Below are 13,963 nucleotides of genomic sequence, written 5' to 3'. Positions count from 1 at the left end.
GGGCAGTTTTTAGTTCTGTTGTACGTAGGGTCACTATGACTCTGGCTCAGAACTGACTGCGGGGCGCCTAATAACAACAGAATGTGCAAAGTGGTATATCATTGTGGTTTTGATTTGCATTTCCTTAATGAGTATTGATGTTGACCATTGTTTCATGTGCTTATTGATTATTTGATTTTTTGTTTTGTTTTGGAGAAATGTATAACCAAAATTTTTTTTCTCTATTTTTAAATTGGATTATTTGTCTTTATGTTGTTGAGTTGCAGGACTGCTTTAAATATTCTGGAAATGAAACCATTTTCAGTATGTGACTGCAAATATTTTCTCCCATTCTGGTGGTTATCTTTTGATGTTCCTAGTACTGTCCTTTCGAGCATAAAATTTTTAATTTTGATGAAGTAAAATTTATCTATTTTTTGTTTTGTTTTGTTGATTTTGCCTTTGGTGACATATGTAAGAAAACATTGCAAAATTCAAGTTCACAAAGTATGAACCCTATGACATTTTTCTAATATTTTTATAGGTGAAGTTCTTATGTTTAAGTAATTGATCCATTTTGAGTTAATTTTTGGATATGGTTTGAGGTATGGGTCGAACTTCATTCTTCTGTGGGTATAAATCCAGTTGTCTTAGCAATATTTATTGAAGAAACTATTCTTTCTCCATTGAATGGATTAGGCACCCTTGTTGAAAATCAATTGGTTAAAGTTATGTGGGTTTATTTCTGAATTCTCAATTCTATTCCATTGGTTTACATGTCTATTCTTACGCCAGTACCAAACTGGTTTTGATTAGCAAGTTTTCAAATTGGAAAGTGTGAGTCCTCCAACATTATTTTTCTTTTTCAAGATTGTTTTCATTATCCAGCACCCCTTGTAATTCCATATGAATTTGAGGATTGATTTTTTTTTTTTCATTTCTGCAAAAAAGCTCTTTGAATTTTGATAGGGATTGTGTTGAATCTGTACATCACTTTGGGCAGCTAACATCTTAACAACATTAAGTCTTCCAATCCAGAAACACTGGATGTCTTCCCACATATTTAGGGCTTCTTTTGTAGTTCTCAGTGCCCAAGTCTTTCATCTCCCTGGTTAAATTTATTACTAGGTGTTCTATTCCTTTAGATGCTATTGTAAATGGAATGAGGTCCCTTAGTGGCACAAATGGTTTGTGCTCAACTACTAACCTAGTGGCATAGTGGTTAAGTGCTATGGCTGCTAACCAAAAGGTTGGCAGTTCAGATCCACCAGGTGCTCCTTAGAAACCCTATAGGGCAATTCTACTGAGTTATAGGGTCACTGTGAGTTGGAATCGACTTGATAGCAATGGGTTTTGGTTTGGATTTGACTAACCTAAAGGTTGGCAGTTTAAACCCACCCAGTGGCATTAGGAAGAAAGGCTTGGAAATCTGCTACTACAAAGATTACAGCCAATAAAACCCTATGCAGTAATTCTACTCTAATACATGAGCTTGCCACTTGTTGGAATTGATTCAGTGGCAAAGGGTTTGGTTTTTGATTTTGGTAAATGTAATTGCTTTCTTCATTTCCTTTTTGGATTGTTCATTGCTGGTATATGGAAACAATTGATTTTTGAGCGTCTTTCTTGTACACTGCTAATTTACAAAAATTTTTATTAGCTTTTGTAGCTTTCTTCAAGATTCTTTGGAATTTTCTATATGTAGGAGCCCTGGTAGTGCAGTGGTTAAAAACTCAGCTGCTAACCAAAAAGTCAGCAGTTCAAATCCACCAGCCACTTCTTGGAAGCCCTATGGGGAAGTTGCACTCTGTCATATAGGGTCACTATGAGTGGAAATCGACTCAACTGCAACTCATTTAGAATCATGAAATCTGCAAATACAGATACTTTTACTCCTTTCTTTCCATTTGGATATCTTTTTTTTTTTTTTTTGTCTAATTGCAGTGAATAAAACTTTCAGTACAATATTGAATAGCAGTAGTGAAAATAGATAGACTTTGTTTTTTTTAATCTTGGGGGGGTGCTTTCAGTCTTTCTCCATTAAAAACGACGTTAACCCAGAAAATGTTGTTAGCTGTGAATTTTTCAAAATGGTCCTTTATCATGTTGAGGAATTTTCCTTCTATTCTTAGTTTGTTGAATGTTTTTATCATGAAAATGTGTTAGATTTTGTGAAACACTTTTTTTTTTTTTTTTTTTTTTTGCATTAGTTGATATATGTTCATGTGGTTGTTTTCCTTAGTTCTATTAATGTGGTGTATTACATTAATTTATATTCTTATGTTAAACCACCCTTCCATTCCTGGGATAAATTCCACATGGTCATGGTGTATAATCCTTTTAATATGCTGTTGGATTTCATTTGCTATTATTTTTGTTGTTGTTTATCCCTGTTGTCTGATTATTCTATAACAAATGTGTATTTTTTCCTTTTTTTATTAATGTACTTTAAATGAAGAATTACATAACAAGCTAGCTTCTCATTAAACAATTAGTACACATACTGTTTTGTGACATTGGTTACCAACATCATGGCATGTCAACACTCTCCCTTCTTGACCTTGGGTTCCCCACTACCAGCTTTCCTGTCACCTCTTGCCTTCTCGTCCTTGTCCCTGAGCTGGTGTGCCCTTTTAGTCTTGTTTTGTTTTATGGACGTGTCTAAGCTTTGGCTGAAGGGTGAACCTCAGGAGTGACTTCATTACTGAGCTAAAAGGCTGTGCGGAGACCATATTCTCGGGGTTTCTCCAGTCTCTGTCGGACCAGTAAGTCTGGTCCCTTTTTGTGAGTTAAAATTTTGTTCTACATTTTTCTCCAGCTCTGTCCGGGAGGGACCCTCTATTGTGATCTGCGTCAGAGCAGTCGGTGGTGGTAGCTGGGTACCATCTAGTTGTGTTGGACTAGGTCTGGTGGAGGCTGTGGTAGTTGTGGTTTATTAGGCCTTTGGACTAATCTTTCCCTGGTGACTTTGGTTTTCTTCATTCTCCCTTGCTCCAGGCAGGGTAAGACTAGTGGAATATCTTAGATGGCCAGTCACAAGCTTTTAAGATCCCAGAGATACTCACCAAAGAAGAATATAGAACATTTTCTTTATAAACTGTGTTACCCCAATTGAACTGGATGTTCCCTGAGACCATGGTCCCCATAGCCCTCAGCCCAGTAATTTGGTCCCTCAGGGAATGTGGATGGGTCTATGGAGCTTCCATGACCTTGCCTTGTACAAATCGTGCTGGCTTCTCCAGTATTGTGTGCTGTCTTACCCTTCACCAAAGTTAACCCAGTGCAGTCGAGACTTATCTATTGTCTATTTAGCATTTTTCCATCCCCACACCTCCCTTCTATCATAACCGTCAAAGCTTGTTTCTTTTTGTGCATAAACCTTTTCCTGAGTTTTTATAGTATTGGTCTTATACAATATTTGTCCTTTTGTGATTAACTTATTTCATTCAGGATAATGCCCTCCAGATTTATCCATGTTGTGAGATGCTTCGAAGATTCATCATTGTTCTTTATTGTTGCGTAGTACTCCATTGTGTGTGTGTACCGTAGTTTGCCCGTTCCTCTGTTGATGGGCATCTTGGTTGTTTCCATCTTTTTGCTATTGTGAACAATGCTGCAATGAACATGGGTGTGCATATGTCTATTCGTGTGATGACTCTTATTTCTCTAGGATCTATTCCTAGGAGTGGGATTGCTGACTCATATAGTATTTCTATTTCTAGCTTCTTTCTAAGGATGCACCATATTGTTTTCCAAAATGGTTGTACCATTTTGCATGGCCACCAAGAGTGCATAAGAGTTCCAATCTCCCGGCAGCCTCTCTAACATTTGTTATTTTCTATTTTGTTGATTCCAGCCAGTAATGCCGGGGTGAGATGGTATCTCACTGTGATTTTGATTTGCATTTCTCTAACGCCTTGTTTAATGCCTACTGATGGAAACCCTGGTGGTGTAGTGGTTAAGAGCTAAGGCTGCTAACCAAAAGGTCAGCAGTTCGAATTGGCCAGGCACTCCTTGGAAATCGTATGGGGCAGTTCTAGTCTGTCCTATTTGGTTGCTATGAGTCGGAATCTACTAGAAGGTAGCAGGTTTTGGTTTTTTAATGCCTGGTGATTGCGACCATTTCATCATGTGTCTGTTAGCCGCTTAAATGTCATCTTTGGTGAAGTGACTGTTCATCTCCTTTGCCCATTTTTTAATTGGATTATTTGTCTTTTTGTTGTAGAGGTGTTGTATTTTCCTGTAGATTTTAGAGATTAGACCTTTGTGGAATTTGTGATAGCCAAAATTTTTTTCCCAGTCTGTAGGTTCTCTTTTCACTCTTCTGGTGAAGTCTTTTGATGAGCATATTATCTAATTTTTAGAAGATCCCAATAATCTAGCTTATCTTCTAGAATTTGTATATTGTTAGCTATGGTTTGTATCCTATTAATGCCCTGTATTAGGGTTTCTAGCATTGATCCTATTTTTTCTTCTATTATCGTTGCAGTTTTTGGTTTCATATTTAGGTTGTTGATCCATTTTGAATTTTGAATTTTTTTGTGTGTATTGTGTGAGGTATGGGTCCTGTTTCATTTTTTTTTTTTTTTTTTTTTTGCAGTTGGACATCCAGTTTTGCCAGCACTATTTGTTAAAAAGACTGTCTTTTCCTCATCTGATGGACTTTGGGTCCTTGTCGAAGATCAGGCAACCATAGGTGCATGGATTTACATCTGGGTTCTCAATTCTGTTCCATTTGTCAATGTTGTTGTACCAGTACCACGCTGTTTTGACTACCATAGACATATAGTATGTTTTGAGGTCAGGTAATGCAAGTACTTCTACTTAATTCTTTTTCTTTAATAGTGCTTTACTTACCCAGGGCCTCTTCCCTTTCCACATGAAGTTAATGATTAGTTTTCTCATCTCTTTAAAGAATGCTATTGGTATTTGGATCAGGATTGCATTGTATTTGTAGATTGCTTTGGGTAAAGTCAAAATTTTCACAATATTGAGTCTACCTATCCATGAGCATGATATGTTTTTACATTTATGTAGATTTCTTTTGTTTTCTTGCAGTAGCGTTTTGTATTTTTCTTTGTATAGATCTTCTGCAACTCTAGTTACATTTATTCCTAAGTATTTATTTTTTTAGGGGGTAATAAAAATGGTACTGTTTTCCTGATTTCTTTTTCATCATTCTTTTTATTGGAGTATAGGAATCCAGTTGATTTTTGTATGTTTATCTTGTATCCTCCTTCTCTGCTGAATCTTTCTAATAGTTCCAGTAGTTTTCTCCTGGAATCTTTTGAGTTTTCTATGTATAGTATCATATTCTCCACAAATAGGGAGAGTTTTACTTCTTCCTTACCAATTTGGATGCGCTTTACTTCTTTTTCTTGCTTTATTGCTCTAGGTAGGACTTCCAGCACAATGTTAAATAAGAGTGGTGATAAAGGGCATCCTTGTCTTGTTCCTGTTCTCACGGGGAATGTTTTCAGTCTGTCTCCATTAAGATTGATGTTAGCTGCTGCTTTTGTGTAGATGCCCTTTATTATACTGAGGAGTTTCCCTTCTATATCTATTTTATTAAGAGAGTTTTTTTTTTTTTTAATCAGGAATGCGTGCTGGACTTTGTCAAATGCCTTTTCTGCATCAACTGAGATGATCATATGACTCTTTTATTTTATCATGTGGTGGATTGCTTTGATTTTCTAATGTCAAACCATCCTTGCATACCTGGTATGAATCCCATTTGGTCATACTGTGTTTTTTTTTTTTTGATATGATGATGAATAGGCTATTGGCTAGAATTTTGCTGAAAATTTTTGCGTGTTTACTCATGAGAGATATTATTCTGTAATTTTCTTTTCTTGTGGTGTCCTGCCTGGTTTTCATATCAGAGTTCATAGAATGAATTCAGAAGTATCCCTTCGTTTTCTACGTTCTGAAATAGTTTGAGTAGTACTGGTGTAATCTCTTCTCCGAATATTTGGTAGAATTCTCCAGTGAAGCTATCTGGGCCATGTCTTTTTGTTATTTTTGTTGGGAGTTTTTTTTTTTTTTTTAAATACCATTTCAATGTCTTCTCTTATTATGGGTCTGTTCAGATTTTCAACATCATTTTGGGTTAGTTTAGGTAGGTTGTGTGTTTCTAGGAATTTGCCCATTTCCTCTATTTTTTCAAATTTGTTGGTGTATAGTTTTTCATAGTACTTTGTTATGATCCTTTTTATTTCAGTTAGGCCTCTTATAATGTTTTCCATTTCATTTCTTATTTGGGCTATTTGCATCCTCTTCTGTTTTTGTTTTATCAGTTTGGGCAGTGGTTTGTCGATTTTGTTGATCCTTTCATGGAGCCAACTCTTTGTTTTGTTGATTCTTTCTATTGTTTTTCTATTCTCTGTTTCATTTATTTCTGCTCTTATCTTTATTATTTCCTTTCTTCTGGTGGCTGTGGGCTTTTTTGCTTTTCCTTTTCTATTTGTTCTAGTTGTGTATCTAATGTTTTGATTTTTTCCCTTCTTTTTTGATGTGTGCATCTATTGCTATAAATTGACCTTTGAACACTGTCTTTGCTGTGTTCCAAAGGTTTTGGTATGATGTGTTTTCATTCCAGTTTGATTCTAGAAATTTTCTGATTCCATCTTTGATTTCTTCTATTTCCTAGTGTTTTTTTGGCAGGGTGTTATTCAGTTTCCATGTAATTGATTATTTATTTATTTTTTTCCTTGCTCTTCATGTTTATTTCTACTTTGGTGGTGTTGTGATCAGAGAAGGTACTTTGTATCATCTCAATGTTTTGGATTTTTTTGAGGATTGCTTTAAAGCCTAAGATGTGGTCTCTTCTGGAGAACGTTCCATATGCTTTGGAAAAGAATGTGTACTTTCCAGCTGTTGGGTGGAGTGTTCTCTATATGTCTATGAGGTCAAGTTGGCTGATTGTGCCCTTTAGATCTTCTGTATCTTTGTTGAGTTTCTTTCTAGATGTTCTGTGCTTTAGTGAGAGTGGTGTGTTGAAGTCTCTTACTATTATTAAGGAACAGTCAATTTCTCTTCTCAGTGCTATTAGAGTTTGTTTTATGTATTTTATTACTTGGTGTCACCTTGTATCCCTCTCCATTTGAAAGCTCTATACCTACATCATTTATTCCCTTTTTACTGTTCTGACTTTGTTGTCATTTACAGATTTACCTCTCTGGTTCCCTGCTAGAAATCTTTTAGTTTTGATTAATCTTTGAGCGTTCACTACCTAGGTTGGTATCTGGCTGGTTCAGTCTTGTGTCCTAGATTCAGGCTGTCATCTAATGTTGTTTGTTCTCAAATCAATGGACTCACTTTAATAATTCTTGTAAGTTTGGTTTAGTTTTTACATATTCCCCTAATTTTGGTTTATCTGGAAATGTTCTAATTTCACCATCATATTTGAATGAGAGCTTTGCAGGATATATTATTCTTGGTTAGCAATTTTTTATCTTTCAAGGTTTTATATATGTATATATATATGTATCATCCCATTGCCTTCTTGCCTGCATGGTTTCTGCCAAGTAATTAGAGCTTAGTCTTATTGTTTCCCCTCTGTATGTGACTTTTTTTTTTTTCAGGCTACTCTCAGAATTCTTTCTTTGTCTTTGGTTTTAGTGAGTGTGATTATGATATGCCTTGGTGATTTTCTTTTGAGGTCTCTCCTATATGGGATTCATTGAGCTTCTTGGATGGTCAACTTTTCATCTTTCATGATACTAGGGAAGCTTCTGTCAGCAATTTTTCAATGATCCTCTCTGTGTTTTCTTTTTTCTTCCCCTGTTCTGGAACTCCAATCAGTTGCAGATTTTTACTTTTGACTGTATCCCACATAATTCTCATGGTTTCTTCTCTTTTCTGATTTTCCTTCAAACAGAATTGTATCCAAGTGTTTTTCTTCAATTTCGCCGATCTTGTCTTCCATGATTTCAAAGCTGCTCCTCACCCCTTCTATGACACTGCTTATTTCTGAAATTTTGTTTATCTTTTGGATTTCTAATTGCTGTTTTTGTATGATTTCTAGTTGTGAATTTATTTTGGCATTTTTCCTTTATTATTTTCCTGAATTATTCCATTTTTTGTCTGTATTTTCCATGAATATATCTATTTTTTCTGTATTTTTGTCTGCTTTTTGCTTCAACTCTTGGATAGCTCTAAATATTAGAGATTTGAATTTCCTATCAGGTAGTTCTAGTGCATTTTCTTCTACTGGAAAGTCATCTGGTATTTTATTTTGGACCTTTACCGGAACCATCCTGTCCTGTTTTGTTTGGTTTTATTTCAATATGTTTTGATATTGTCTGCTGTCTTCAGAACATTCAGTATTTATTTTCTTCATTTATTGATTGTAGATCTGTTTGCTTCATCCTGCTTTTTTGTTTTATTTGGTTATATCTGAGCAGTGAGCTGTGCATTCTTTGTTGTTTGCTTATCTGTGGGCACAACACTTCTCACCACCTTGTCCAATGTGCAAGGTCACTCACTTATCTATGGTGCAGCCAGACAGGTCCAATGGAAGGGGAGGGGCTGGGATGGGCTGTTTGTGGCACATGCTGGGGCCGACAGGGCGAGGCCAGGGATCAGTGCAGACAGGTTCCTGTAGACCATGCCTGTGCTGCTCAGTGGTGCATTGTTCAGCACACAGTGCAGATAAAGGAAAAAGTGCCCCAAGAAAGCCCACTGGATGTGTGTCCCCAGATGAGCAGTACCGCAAAGTCCATATGGCACAAGGCACCAGGTGTTCAGGAGAAGGGTAAGGAAGGAAGTTAGAGAGAGACAAGGAACTGAGAAAAAAAGAAGAAAGAAAAAAGAAAAAATGCCCCAAGGGAGCCCTCTGGATGTAGGCTCCCAGCCGAATGGCACTGCACAACACATCAAGAAGGGTAAGGAAGGAAGGTGGGGGGAGAGAAAGAAAGACAAAAAAAATACCCCAAGGGAGCCCACTGGTGTGATGGTGTGGACCGGGAAAGTGGCTCCCCAGCTGTGTGGCACTGCACAGCCCATCGAGAAGGAGCAGAGATGGCACATGGTGCCAGATGTTCAGGAGAAAAGACGGGAAGGATGGTAGAGGGAGACAAGAAAAAGAGAAAAGAAAAAAAAAATCCCCAAGGGAGTCCACTGGCTTGGCAGCGCAGACCGGGGAAGTGGCTCCCAAGCGACTAGGCACTGCACAGCACGTCTAGAAGGGGCAGAGATGGCACACAGCACCAAGTATTCAAGAGTCAGGAAAAGAAGAAAACTATAAAAAGGCAAAAAATCAAGAAATGAAGAAAAACCAAAAGGAAAAAAGAAAAGAAAAAAAATGCCCCCGGGGATTCCACCAACGTGGTGGTGCAGACCAGGGAAGCAGTCCCCCAGCCAGGTGATGTTTCACAACCTGTCAAGAAGAAGCAAAGATGGCACACAGAGCCAGGTGTTCAAGAGAAAGGAAGGGAAGGAGGTGAGAGGAAGAAGAAAAAAAAATAAGCTTAGTAAGCAACAACAGCAACAAGAAAACGGCACTGAAGTAGCTGGCTGGTATGGGTGGGGCGAACTCAAGTGGCAAAGAGCCAGGACATCTCTGGCCAAAGGACCTCAGCCCGCTGGGAAGTGGTGGAGGCCAAACACGGGGAAGAAGGGTAGGGGGTGGGAAAACGTATGTCGCTGGTTACCAGGTGCTCTATCTCCTGCTGGGAGCTCCATGAAGCTGCCTTCTCAGACTCCCTGCCTGATGATTTTGTTTTCATTGCTCTTTAAATATCTTGATTTCTTTCATTGGCCCATAGATTTCTTAAGCATGTGATTGTATTTCCACATATTTGTGAAATTTTCAGTTTTCTTCTTCTTATTGATTTTTAGCTTCATTCCAAGCGGTCAGAGAAGATATTTTGTATGATTTAATACTTTAAAAATTTATTAATACTTGTTTTGTGGCCTAATATATGGTCTATCCTAGAGAATATTCCACGTGCACTGAAGAATGTGTATTGTTCTGTTGATGAACAGAATGTTCTACATATGTCTTATTAGGTCTAGTTGGCTTTGCTTGAATATCAGGAGCTAAAAAGGGTAAAAAAAAAAAAAAAAAAAAAAACCACCTTCTCCATACTTAGCAGTTTGGATCTTATAGGGAATTTCCTTTAACATTCAGTCAGGTTTACGCTGAGCCTAGAGATCAGCTTGAGGTGAAAGTTTAAGTCTTCTCAGGTATTTTGTGTGCATGTGCCTTGCCCTGGGCATGTGTGTCACTTTCTAAATCCCTCTGTACATATCTTTGTTCTTGAATGTCCTAATTAGACAAATAAACTCTTCATAGCTTTTCTTCCTGAAATTTAGATTGTCTATTTTTATTGTATATGTCACCCACAATTTTTTTCCAGGAAAGAACATATTGTTGTTAGCCTTATAATGTTTTCAAACAATTCCCATTATTTTTCCAGTCTGAGTGATTTCCAAGTTTGGCAAAACAGATATGAGCACCTTGCATCCATCCTCCCAGTAGCTCCTAGACAGGTTAGAGTAAACATATAAAACAATTTGATAATAAAGTCTGTTCTTCTCCAGCCAGGACCAGTGGGGAAGGTCCCACACTGGGAACATGGCCTAGTGTTGTGGAGACCACTGCTGAGCCAGGGAGGGGATGGGACAAAAGTAAGTAAAAGCACCAACAAGCTTTCCCACTGTTTTTAAGTTTCTTTTTTCTTGGTTTGGTGTTTGTTTGCTGTAGACCTTTGAATGTTTTCCAGAGTTCTGACAAAGTTGGTTCTGACAGTTCCTACTTGTTTTTTCCATGTTTATATTGGTGGATAGGAGCTTGGAGCTGCTTATTATGCCGTTTTTCTGATGTTTTCTGTAATTATTTTAGAAAAGATAGAAATTATTTTAAAGAAATAAAATGAAGGTAGAGAGTAATCCATTGGAGCAAGCAAGAAAAAATATTACTTCAAATGGTAAACAGTAAACTTTAGAATATGTAATACAGGAAGTCATATATAGATATAAAAATATAGGCTTATGAAAAGAAAAATACTTTCAATACTGTAGGATATGAGAGAACTGAGGAACAAATTTAGCTTTGAAATTGATAAACTTCTGTTGATGCTATTGTCAGAGGTAACCTCTTGGCGTGAAAGGACTATCAGTTGAGTACGAATGGTATTTCTTGGGTTCGTAAGAGAATTTTCTATCTTTCATTCTAAAAATTCCAAATGCCAATTGTGAAATTCACCTTCAGATGTTGATTGACCATATGAAAACAGGTGTTCAAAAGATACAGTACAAAAGGTGCCTGAAATAGAGCAGGCATTGATTTAGAAGCAAATATGAAAATTTGGTGTGGAGGTAGCAATAGGAAGAAATAGTTTCAAGTAGCAGAGAGTGATAAAGTATGTCAAATCCTCCAGATATCCCAAGAGTTTATTCAGGTCAAAACATCTGATGCTGAGAACCTCTTTATTTCTAAAAACTGAGAACAGTATCTTCAAGCAAAAACCTAAAGAAAATAAATCAAACAGATCACCTCAGACTGAAACCCTAAAGGAATCATGGACCTCTATCAGCTGGGCCTGGAGGCTGATGTCAACTTCATAAAATAAAACTGTTGTAGCCATACTAGCCCAGCAAGTTTACAGAATCATTGGATTATTCCCAATGATATGGTAAGTCAACTTTTGGAAGATGGCATTAATGATTAAATGCTTTGAAGAGACTGAATTTAACACTGCAATTTTTATAACATAATGCACACCATATGGACTATATGGAAAACCCTGGGCTGCAAAAGCACAAAAAAGTTAGTTCCTAAATAACACCAGTGGTCCCCAGGCTTTTGACCAGATATATTTTCCTAATACCTAGGAGTTGCAGCATGATTTTACCCTACAGATCTTACCATAAAGAGCCAGCCAAGATACACGTCAATAAAGATGCAGGTCTCTCAATAAAGAATTACAATAATGAAGGAGAAAGGAAAAAATAATAAAGAAAATTAAGAACTAGGAGGAAGAGGTAGAAGAAGAGGAAAAAGATAAAAGGTAAAAGAGAAAAAATACTGCAAGTAGAGATTAGTCAACGATTCTCTTATGAATACTGTCTTGGCAAATTCCAATTTAAATAAATACCATAGATTATGAGATAATGTATTATTCTCATATGAATTTATCCTGAAGAACAAACCAGTAAACAATTGGTTTTATAAAAGGAGAAATAAACATAATAAAGGTATTTTAAAGTAGATGTCAAAAACGCATCACAAGAAAATGAAGAGACTGTGGCAACACAAGTAGAATCTTACATGCAATTTTGGAACAATTAAGGTAAGATCATAAGAAAAACCGTGACACTTTAAAAACAATACAAAGTTTGTAGAGCCAATTTTCATGTATTATTTCATTTGCTCATCACTGTCACCCAGTAAAGAGGCCATTGTGATTATTCATATTTTATAGATAAGGAAATTGAATCATTGGGAAATAAAAAGATTTAACAAACAACTAATAATTCCTAAATATTAGGATCAAATTCTAGATTATGCCAGTTCATGTTTTATACATAGTGGTTCTTTATAACTTAATTCTTAATAACTTCTTAATAAATATTTACCTATTAAAATTCCATTTTGACAGCAAAAGAATCTAGAATCCTATTCTGAATCTAAAATGGAACTACTAGCTTAGTGGGATTTGCTTATATGTGAGAATAAAATCGTTCTTATGAGGAATTCTACTTCCTGTGTTTTAGGAATATCTGCAGTGAAATCCTCGTGTACTCAAGCTTTTCTGTGTCTCTTTACTTATCCTTCCCACTTTTCACCATGCTTACATATTCCAACATCCACTAGGTAGCTCCTATAGATTGTACAATCCACCAGTAACACCAAATTTAACTAAGTGAAAACCCCAAGTCTTCACATTCACACCCACACACACTGCCTTCTCCGCATTTCCCTATTGTCAGAAGTAATCATTGTTCCTTAGGCCTTCAGTGTTAAGCAAATGCTCAATATCTCTGTGTTCTTCATTCTATAAACAAAACAAAACAAAAAAAATAGCACATTAGATGGTCCTTAGAGATTAGCTCAATCAAGCTCAATCCTCTCGTTTAACATATAAGGCAACCAACCTGAGGCAACGGAACTTGCGCAAAATAATACAACTAGTTAGTAGCAGAGTAAGAACGCAAACCAAAACCTTTCCATTATGCTACCTTAATCCATTCCACAACTTGTATTACATTTCTAATTGGAGAGAAAGAAAAAAACAGAATAAATATGGAGATTGGAGAAATGATCAATTTCCGTTTTCATGACAATTGCCAGAACTTTTTTTCTTTTATGGAGAAATGTTCAATGGGTGCAACTATCCCACTCCATTCAAGTAGTGATGTTTCAAACAAATAAACAAACACAAAATTAAAAATTAGTTTTTTTCAAACTAGTTTTACTGCAATATTATGCTGAACATGTTTCAGGGAACTTCCAGATTAAGATGGACTAGGGAGAAAAGCCTGGTGATTCACTTTCAAAAATCAGCCAGTGAAAACTCTATAGATGGTAGTAGTCCAATCAGCAATTGGTCAGAGGGATGGCACAGGACCGGGCAGTGTTTTGCTCCATTGTGCATGGGATCCCCATGAGTCAGGAGCGGACTCTGGCAGCTAGCAAAAACGGAGAATAGTATATTTCATGTAAAAGATTGTGCCTTCCATGTCTCCTCTTTTGCATCTAGATTCTAGAATCCTATTCTGAATCTTAAATGGAGCTATTAGCTTAATGGGATTGCTTTTACGTGAGAATAAAATCCTTCTTATGAGGAATTCTACTTCCTATGTTTTAGGAATATCTGAAGTGATATCCTCCCTTGTCCTAAAACATTGAGGTCTTTGTCTTTCTCCTTGGATACCACTCCTGAGGAAGGATATAGAGATTCATTGCAGCGGTAGCTGGAGTATCAGCCAGTTCATATAGCAACAGTCTCTATGGAGGTTTCTATTAGGGAATTCAAGG

Source organism: Loxodonta africana, chromosome X, assembly GCF_030014295.1.
Source record: "Loxodonta africana isolate mLoxAfr1 chromosome X, mLoxAfr1.hap2, whole genome shotgun sequence".
In the NCBI taxonomy this organism is placed as follows: Eukaryota; Metazoa; Chordata; class Mammalia; order Proboscidea; family Elephantidae; genus Loxodonta; species Loxodonta africana.
The sequence above is the reverse complement of the archived record's forward strand: the minus strand, read 5'-3'. Positions refer to the sequence as shown.